Genomic DNA, 10,155 nt, shown 5'->3' with positions numbered 1-10,155 from the left:
TTAGTAAATATGTAGCATTAATGCAGAGTTTTTCAATCTGAATTTTGTTTGTTTTTCTTATGCACACAAGATAACGAAGATTCTGAAATTATTAAAGATATTATGTTTTGTTAAAGTATATAATTTATTATTAATAATATATAAAAGTTATTTATAAAAGTTATTTACAATGTATAATTCAATACTTCTATTCACTGGCACAGTCTGTATGACAAAACAAATATTTCTATATATAAAATTTGGAACTTTTTTCAGTATAGTTCAATTTTTAATACAACTAATTCCTAGTATAAAACAATACAATTAACTGTATTACAGTACAACTAAATTAATTATGCCCAGCTCTAATCATGACTTGATAAATCACCTATGAGGGAAATATATATAAAATTTGTAAAAATATTAAAATAAAAATTTTATGGTAAAAAATGAGTTATATATATAATCATGAGGAAAATACATAAAAAGATGAAGAAAAATTAAGCAAGATGGGCAACAAATGATCCTAGGTAATGAAACACGAATAGAAACTGCGTTGTCTAACCGTATATGGGTTGGAGAGAAAACGAAAAACTGGAAAACTTGATGCTGATGGAATTTTTTTATAAAGTTCTTCGTTAAATAAAGATTTGATTATAATTTTAATATTATTTTTTAATTATATACTTATTTTAATTAAACAGAATTTTAATTGATTGTATGCATCAAAATAGTGTTAGAAAATATTAAAAAAAAAGGAATAGTAAAAGAATAATTTAAAAAGAATAAAATAAAATAATGAATAAAATAAAAGTATGGAACGAAAATCGCTAATCAAAGATAAAAGTTATACTGCAGGTCACTCACACAGAGATGTACTGTCCTATTATATTTATTTAAATTTTGTATTGAAAAAAATAAAAAAGAACGCGTATAAACACTGGTGATCCAACATATAGAGGGAAGAAAGAGTTAGGTTACAGCCTTTAAAAACCCTAACTTTACCTTTCGTACTGCAACTTCTCTTCTCTTCACTGGAAACGCATCCTGTTGGTTCAACCAACTCTTCAGAGGTATTCTTCTTTTTCAACTTCTTTCTGTTCTTTACATTTTATATACACTCTTAACAGTTTCTTCAACTAGTCTGCATGTTTTACTTGGTCACATTATGCATCATTTTTGTTTTGTCTTGTACCAGCTCATGACATATTTATCTTGTTTTCAAAATTGTTTATCATGTTGGATACGTGTGGCCTAGTACACAAAAAAGACAACACATTTTGGTGATTTTTGTATGTTTCAACTATAGTTGCAAAGCAATGGAATTTTTGACACACTTCCAATGTAAGAAAAAACTTAATTTTTTTCTAAAAACAGACTAATATTGTTTTTGTAAATGTCAAATGTTCTAAATGTGGGTCCAAACATGCTGTAAATTTAGAAGGAATTAGGCTTTGATGGTCCGATTAGATATCCATAGAAGAAAAATGAAAGAATAAGAGAGTATAACAATACATTACTTGTATATGCCAGTAGATTTCTTTTTTCATTTTTTCTATTTATTTTTTGAGTTGGTATTCTATCCCTAAATTTATTCTGGTAAATGAGTTATAGTTGTAGGAAGGAGTTATGTCTCTTATATCGTAACGTCAAGGAATTCTCTCCAAACAATTTGGGAATGCATCGCAGCTCCTAGAGTTTTGAGAGTTTTTGAAAAGGTATGGTTTCATCAAGTTAACAATTTTCCCTCACATGTTTTTGTTTTTATTTTCGATTAATTGTAATTCATCGTTGCATTTAATGGTTGACTGATTGGATAACCGACAAATTCCTTTAATGCTACAAAATTGGAACTAATTATTTCTGTCAATATCATGCAACTTAAAAATAAAATTTCAGATGATTTTGCAGTTGGTCTTTTAATTCAGTGTTTTCACCCTGAGTCATATTCTTTTATGTTGCATTAAATTATATACTATAGAAAACTGGTATTATTGTTCAAGTGTAATTCTTGCTTTATAGTTACGTGTGTGTATATATATCAGGCTCTTGATCTAGAAGCTGCTGAAGCCATTTTAAAAGAGTTGGTTAGTAAGCCATAACTTTTATTTGTGACGAAGCTTTGAATACTGACTAATTATTTCAAGTCAAGTTAGATTTTTTTTTTCTTTTGTGTTTACTCTTTTCTTTTATTACTTTCACCACTTCATCTTTTTTGTTTTTATTTTTTCTTTTTATTTTTGTTGTCCTAATATCTTCTAAAGTGGTTAAAAACTTGTTTAATACGTCCAGGAAACTCCACAAGATATCTATTCAAGAATAGATATATTCAAGATGAAAATTCAAGATATGCAAAAAGGAGTGAAAGAAACAAAACTTGAGATTGTTACAGCTAAGGGAAAACAATATGTTGTGTTCTTTCAAGTTCGCAAGACTTTTAAGTGAATCATGTTGATTGTTCTTAAGAGATTCTTTCGATGATAGAGTATTGATATTGTATTTAAGAGACTCTTGTAAATTTATTTAACAATAATAATAATAATAATAATTATTATTATTATTATTATTTTGCCAACATTATTTCTAATATATTCATTAAAGAGTGATCTATGTATCATGAATTTTTTAGTCATTACGATAATATAGTTAAAATTTATTTGTCTCGACAAAATGTCAGTAATGTTGAAAGAGTATAACGACTAAGTTGATAAAAAAACAAAACATTATTGATAAGAAGAAAAAGAAAAGACGAAGAAACAAAGGATCAGGAACCTCTAGGGTTTATTTTACTCTCACCACTCATTCGAACAGCAATTTGGTCAATGTTGTTTTCACTATAATTTGGTTTTAAATAGCATTGTTTTTCTTACTGTTTATCATACAAAAATTGAATCTGCAGATTCAATTCGTTTCCTTCTATAAAGTAGTCTTTGTTCTTGCAAATATCATAAAATAAATAACAGTTAATATGATGTTGACGGTTGTCTTTCTCTACTTAAAAGAAGAGTTACAGAAGTTGGAAGAAGTTTATTATTATTACTAACTCTTTTCTTTTTTTAGAAAAAAATTATTAAACTATAAAACATTATTTATTAAAAAGAATTCTAAAAATAAATAATTTATATAATTCTTTTATTATTAAATATTTTTATATTATAAAAAATTATTTGAATTTAAAAATAAAGTAGTTATTAAAAGATAAAATGTTAAAATAAATATTTCAATTTATAAAATAATTAAATCATTTTAAAGATAAAAAATGAAAATATAATTATTTTAATTTAAAATAATGATTATTTAAAAGATAAAATGGAAAATAATGTATGAAAAAATCAATCCTAAATTATTATTATTATTATTATTATTTTTTTTTATTATTATTATTATTATTGAAAGGTCTGATAGCAACCTATTATTTACCTATAATATTATTGATGAGTGCGTATTTTTTCCGTTATTTAATGTTTAATTCTGGATATTTAATTGAATTTGTGTGCTTAAAGAGTGATTTAATTGACAGTTCTGATAATTAGACTAGTTGAACTTATGTGATAAAAATGTCTTAAAAAGTGATTTTTAGCTGCATAAATTATTTTTGAATGTTTTAACGTTTATTGGTGCAGCTGAAGTTAAGATTAAGCTCATTTAAGGTGGAAAAATAAATTGATTGAAGTTACAAACCACCTTTAAATAAGGCTAAAATCAACAATGTCTGGAAAAATCACTTCGCTCCTCCTAAATTACATATACACTCCCCTCTTTCTAGATGGGCAAAAAAACCTATTTTGCACCCCTAATATTTCTATCTACACACCTCCTTCTGCTCAAAGTTCAACCCCATTTATAAGCTGCCATGTGGCAATCCTCCATTAATTAAATTGTCCAACCATGTGTTGCCACGTGTCACTATCTTATCCCACTAAGTAGAACCAATGGAAGGATGCCACCTCATCATCTCCTTCCCATCTCCCAAATGAGAAACCCTAGCCTCACATTCCATCACGACAGCCACCATGGATCTCGCCGGCAGCCTCCACGTTCACGGTCCACCAGCACTTGCAACTCGAAGGCATCTATCTTCATCCATCACTGCTTCGTCATTCAACACACCTTCAACTTGCGAGTGCCACGAACCAGAACACGTCGCAGACAACCACTGCATACCACCACTATGCCTCACACTCACACTACTATCATGGACACGATGATACAATCCTTTGTATTGAATGAGTATAAGGATCATATATGTGTATAGAATACGTATTAATTTGCTGTTATTCTGTTAGTTCTATTTTGGGAAGGATGATGAATGTTTGGCAAGTGAACCAATCGTTAACGTAGTAATAAAATATCGTCCTCTGAGATTGACTTGTTGAATACTAGATTCCTAATTTACGTAATTTTGAGCAAATGCGAATCAATATAATTGCAAGCATGAAATTGATAACAAAAACTTTAATCAATAGAAGAATCGTTAGAGGATTGATTTCGTACTTTTTCCTATAGAATTCTACTCCTTTTCCATTGATGCAAGTAATGTAATCATCCACTTGAGTTTACTGAGAGCTATTTTACCCCTAATCCCTTAGTAGGTAAAATATATTTATTGAATTTGAACCCCCAATTCCTTAGGTTAGTTTACAAAAATTCAATAAAATCAAGAAAAATCAATAATCATCTCTATTGCAAACTAATTAGATATGCCCAATTTCCCAATTGTGACATAATCTAACATATCTTGTTTATAATCGTAAACAATACCCAATTTCTCAATTGTGAAATTGTTCATAAATAAACGATAAAACCATAAACAGAGCATTGAGATGAAGAACATTAACAAAACATCAAATATAAAGAGTAAAACCTATAATCCAAAGTCTTGCATCAATCCTCCAACAAAAAGAAATTAGTTTTGCATAATGAAAAGAAAAACTCTAAACAGTACCTAAAACAATAGACGAAAAAAATTAGAGAGGATGAAAAAGAAGTTTTTTTCCGTGAACGTCTTCCTTTTATCTTTTTCCCCGTTCTCTCCTTTGCTGAGATGATTTTCTCTCTCCTCTAACCATTTCCTCCATATCTCTCCTCTTTATATTTTCTTTTCCTTTTAAATCTTTGTCAGTCCACGTAATCTTTAAGTTTCTCGCTAGAAAATCCACAGGTTGTGGAAAAATCCACAGGCCACCTATGGAACACGCTGTTTTGCACATGATCTTCTGAAGCAAACTCCACAGGCCGTGGAAAAATCAACCAGGCACTTATGGAACACAATGTTTTGTGTCATCCAATTCGTTGCAAAAAACCACAGGTCGTGGAAAAATCCACCGGGCACCTATGGAACACATTGTTTTGAAACTCGCATCTTTGAAGCCAAATCCACAAGTCGTGGAAGACTCCACCAGGCACTTGTGGAACATGTTGTTTTTGTGTCTAACTTACTCCTTTCAGACTTCTTTTCACAAACAACGCATCAATCCAAATGTATGATCCGAAACTAGATAATGCATGATGAAATGAGTCCAATAATGCACAAATGAATAAAAATGCCCTAAACTAATGCATGAATATACCTATATATTATATACTCATCAAAGGAAGTTAGTTAGTGGTTGTTATAGGCTATAAAAAGGAAGAATGCATATTATGTTGTAGCTATTCATTCATTCATTCAATTCTGAGAACAATTCCTTCCTTCTATAATCTCTGTTACTCTTCCATATGAATGAGATTCAAACTCTATTCTTCTAGTAGAGACCCTATAGTTCTTCATCAATCTTCGAATATTCAGTATTCCTAGTTTGATTTTATCAATTGGTATCATCATTTACCTTCTTGTGGATTTTTGATGGCTAATGCAACTTGTAATCAAACTGTGATCCAAAATTTGGTGCGGGAGGAAGAAGAATGCCTCAACGATCGTATGAACATGCGATTCATCGAGCTTGGCGAGTCAATAAAGCAAACGCTGCATGATTCTCTTTTGAGTTCGTTAACGATTTCTTTAACCGATTCTTTGACTTCTACCTTATTGTTGAAGATTCAAGATCTTTTTCAATAGAATTCAGCTCAGAGTCCTTTGCATCGTGGTGAAAGATCTTCTCCTTACTCGTATGGTACTTGTTTATCTAGGCTTTATTTTCCTAGGTTCGATGGCGATGAGGTGAAGCACTGATTGATTCAGTGTGAAACATTTTTTCCGGTGGATCATACACCGGAGGAGTATAAGGTGAGATTGGCGGTGGTTCATTTTGAGGGACAGGCTTTGCAATGGTACATTGCCTTTGTTAAGCCGATTGGAGTTGATAATTTGCCACCATGGTAGGAATACACTAAGATTGTGCTAGAACGGTTTGGTGAGGTTGTTGAAGATCCGATGGCAGACCTGATGAAATTGAGGCAAAAAGGTTTTGTCACTAACTATCACGAGGAGTTTGATTGCTTGGTGGCTCGTGTGGAATTATGGGAGGAGCATAAGTTGAGTTGTTTCTTAGAAGGGTTGAAGCAAGAGGTGCAGATGATGGTTCAGATGTTTCAACCTTCGTCTGTAAACAAGGCTTTTTCCTTAGCTAGAATGTAAGAGTTAGCTTTTAAGGTGGGTGGCGATGGAAATTTGATGGCTAAAAGCTCAAAATCAGTGTTTCCTACTAAAGCTCCTAAGAGCACTAATTCTATATTGGGAACTTATGAGTCTTCCAAAGCGGGAACCAAGCCTACAAGACAACTTAGTTATGCTTTTATGGCATAAAGGAGAGCAAAGGGGTTATGCTACTTTTGTGATGAGCCATTTTCCCCTGAGCATGCTACTTTATCTCACCCTTACAGTGCTTCTGATGTGGCTCAAGTCTTTTTGGATTTTGTATTCAAATTACATTTCTGGCAAGAGTTGATGTCTTTGCAAGGGGTGCAGCTCCGGTTGTCCTCAACCTACCATACTCAAACTAATGGTCAGACTAAGGTGGTTAATAGGGTGCTGGAAACTTATTTGAGGTGTATGTGCAGTGATGCTCCTACATTCTGGTCTAAGTGGGAGAACAGGATGAAACAGAATGTTGATAAGCATAGATCATAAAGAAGTTTCGAAGTGGGAGACTTTGTGTTTGTGAAATTGTATCCTTATATTTCAGTTGCTAACAAGATTAATGCTAAATTGAGTTCTAATTTCTTTGGCCCTTTTGAAATTTTGAGCAAAGTTAGTGTAGTAGCTTATAAGTTGAAACTGCCTTCTACTTCTAAGGTGCATAATGTCTTCCATGTGTCTTAGTTGAGGAAGCACATTGGAGAAAACAATGTGGTGTCTAGTTTGCCCTTGTCGGAGGAGGAACAACAGGACAAAGAACTAGAAGCTATATTGGATCGCATGACTGTGAAGAGGTAGGGTAGAGCTGTCACAAAGGTATTGGTCAAGTGGAAACATCAACTACCTGAAGATCTACTTGGGAATACTACTATGACTTGAAGAGGAAGTTTCCTTTCTTCAATTCTTAAGGTCAAGCAATTGCTTAAGGGGAGGGCTATGATACGATCCTTTGTATTGAATGAGTATAAAAATCGTATATGTGTATAAAATACGTATTGATTTGCTGTTATTCTGTTAGTTCTATTTTGGGAAGGAAGTTAGTTAGTGGCTGTTATTGGCTATAAATAGGAAGAATGCATATTTTGTTGTAGCTATTCATTCATTCATTCAATTCTGGGAACAATTCCTTCCTTTTGTAATCTCTGTTACTCTTCCATATGAATGAGATTCAAACTCTATTCTTCCGGTAGAGGCCCTATTGTTCTTCATCAATCTTCGAATATTCAATATTCCTAGTTTGATTTTATCACACAAAGCGTTAATGCCTTCACGCACCACATTGCGCGACCTGTAAAAGCAAAGCCAAACCAGAAACGGAGAGCGCACTAGATCCACCACAGATCTGCAATTGCACCAGCTTTCAAACAACACCGCATTCACGTCAAACCATGATGCTGGAGAAGAGAGGACCACCAGAAACCTGCGACCACGATGCTGCCTTCAAACCACCAATGTAGTACACCAGAACAGTAGCCTCATCGACAACAACGTCGTTTCAATGGCAGTCGTCATTACACATGCGACAGAAACCATGGTGGAGGATAAAACCCTAATAGAGGCAGGAGAAGAAACCCTAATTCTGGAGAGAGAAGATTTGCCACGTGTCAGTCTATTATTGCACAGTCAATGAGTCAACTCTGGTTAATCATTCAAAGACTTGTCAAACATTGCAGATTCTGGTCAATGCTGTCAAATATTCAAATAAGAGGGGCAAAATTGGAAATTGGAGAGAAATTAAGTTGCTAAATAATTAATTAAAGATTTTTAATTAATTATCTTTGGTATATCTGAAATTATCAACAAAGAAAATCTTCTAAATATTTTAGAAATTAATAAAATCTGTTAATCATTTGAGAAATATTATATCAATAGATAAAATATTTTAGCAACTAAAAAACCCAGTCCAAGTCCTATATAAAGACACCAAGGGAGAAGCTGAAAACATGCTCGAGACTTCGGAGTTTAGGAACCCTTAAGGGGGGCCTAATTTCGTTTCCTTTTTCTCTCTCTATTCTTCTTTTAGTTTTAATTTATTTTGCATTCCATGGAAGGCTGAGCTTCAAGGGTTAGTTCCACTGTAATTTCTTAGTTGGATTCTGAGATTTGAATAAATTTGTTTATTCTTTTGATTCTTGTTGTGATTTATTTTCATCTATGTCTTTTGGTTCTTAACTTAGTAAAAATAATGATTTTTACATTGTAGTAAGTTAGCACAATGTTAAATCTATATAACATAACAATCGTATGAGTCCAAGTGTTTTTAAATTTTAATTGAGAAGTTACTTTGATTAATATTAGAAACTTTCATATGATTGTATGAGTTTTTGCTAATAACTAAGAAGTTACTTTGATTAAATGTGAAAACTTAGATTAGAATTAATCAAGAAGTTACTTTGGTTAATTAGCTTTTTACTAGATATAAGAGGTAAAAGAATGGACATGATTAAGATTAGTAATATTCAATTAAGTTACTTTGGTTAAATTTACTATGATTAATCTACAAAGTTCTTGCTTTTGATTGAGAAGTTATTTTGGTTAAAAGTAAGGAAACCAATGATAAATCCTATATTGAAAAAGTAGTGGAATCAACCTATTTTTCTTTATTATTATTTTTATCTTATTTTATCTGTTTCCATTTTATTCTTTCTTTCAAATATTATTTTATTTGACTAACTCTTTTGTATAGTTTTATAAAAACTAATTTGTTAAAAATCAGTTCCGTATTCATTGGGAGACGACTTTGGGTTATTTTATCCTTTCTATTTTGTTGACTACTTTTTAACAATACTGAAATTGTTATAAATAAGTAATATTAATTTGATCGTGGTAACGACAACATTATCAATTATTAGTATTATTGAAAGGTCTGTTAGCAACCTAATATTTACCTATTTGTAACTTGTGATAATAATTTACAATGAGAAAAAGTTGAGATTATAAAAACAATTAACCAAAAAGTGTTTTCAATTTTTTTTATTAATAATATTGTTTTCGTATTAAATGTTTGTATTAGTATAAATATTTGAAATAAATTATAAGTATGCTCGTAAATTATTTTTAATTCACTTATTCAAGATAAATTACAATAACTTTAACCTTATTTTATTTCAGTAATAAAAATAATTCATGTATAAATATTTACATGATAAATAAATATTTAAAAAGTAATTTTGTGTAGATTCAATAAATTTCACAATAAATATATATAAGAAAAGAAAGTAATTAAAATAAATTGAGCTTTAACCGGATAAGTTAAACATGATTGTATATTTTAGTTATTTACGAAGCTAGCTGAGAAGATTTCTACAAAAAACAATTGTACAGGTTAGAGAGAAATGCTGGAATATAGTTTAACTTACGTCTAGGAGTACAACTTATTCCACATTTATCAGTCAACTTTATAAATCTTAATTTTTCTAGAGATATATAATTTTGGGAACTTAATAACATTTTATCTCTTCGTAGTAAATTATGTCGTTAACAAAAAAAAAAATACCTTCATTTTTCTTTATAAATACTATTGTTTTGGTAATAAATTTTTTTTCTTAAATTTACACTATAAACAGTGGCGGATTTTCAACCAAAATTTTAGGATGTCA

The 10,155-nt window shown here is 30.8% G+C and overlaps 1 long non-coding RNA gene across 1 annotated transcript; it reads left to right on the top strand.

Moving 5' to 3' along the window:
* Window positions 1–933: 933 nt before the first annotated feature.
* Window positions 934–2,487, top strand: LOC114180340. Its single transcript, XR_003603673.1, has 3 exons — window positions 934–1,052; window positions 1,594–1,697; window positions 2,272–2,487. It is a non-coding gene; the product is annotated as an uncharacterized LOC114180340 (long non-coding RNA).
* The last annotated feature ends 7,668 nt before the right edge of the window (window positions 2,488–10,155 follow it).

Source organism: Vigna unguiculata, chromosome 4 (assembly GCF_004118075.2).
Source record: "Vigna unguiculata cultivar IT97K-499-35 chromosome 4, ASM411807v1, whole genome shotgun sequence".
NCBI classification, from domain to species: domain Eukaryota; kingdom Viridiplantae; phylum Streptophyta; class Magnoliopsida; order Fabales; family Fabaceae; genus Vigna; species Vigna unguiculata.
This window is presented reverse-complemented; position numbering and strand designations above follow the sequence as displayed.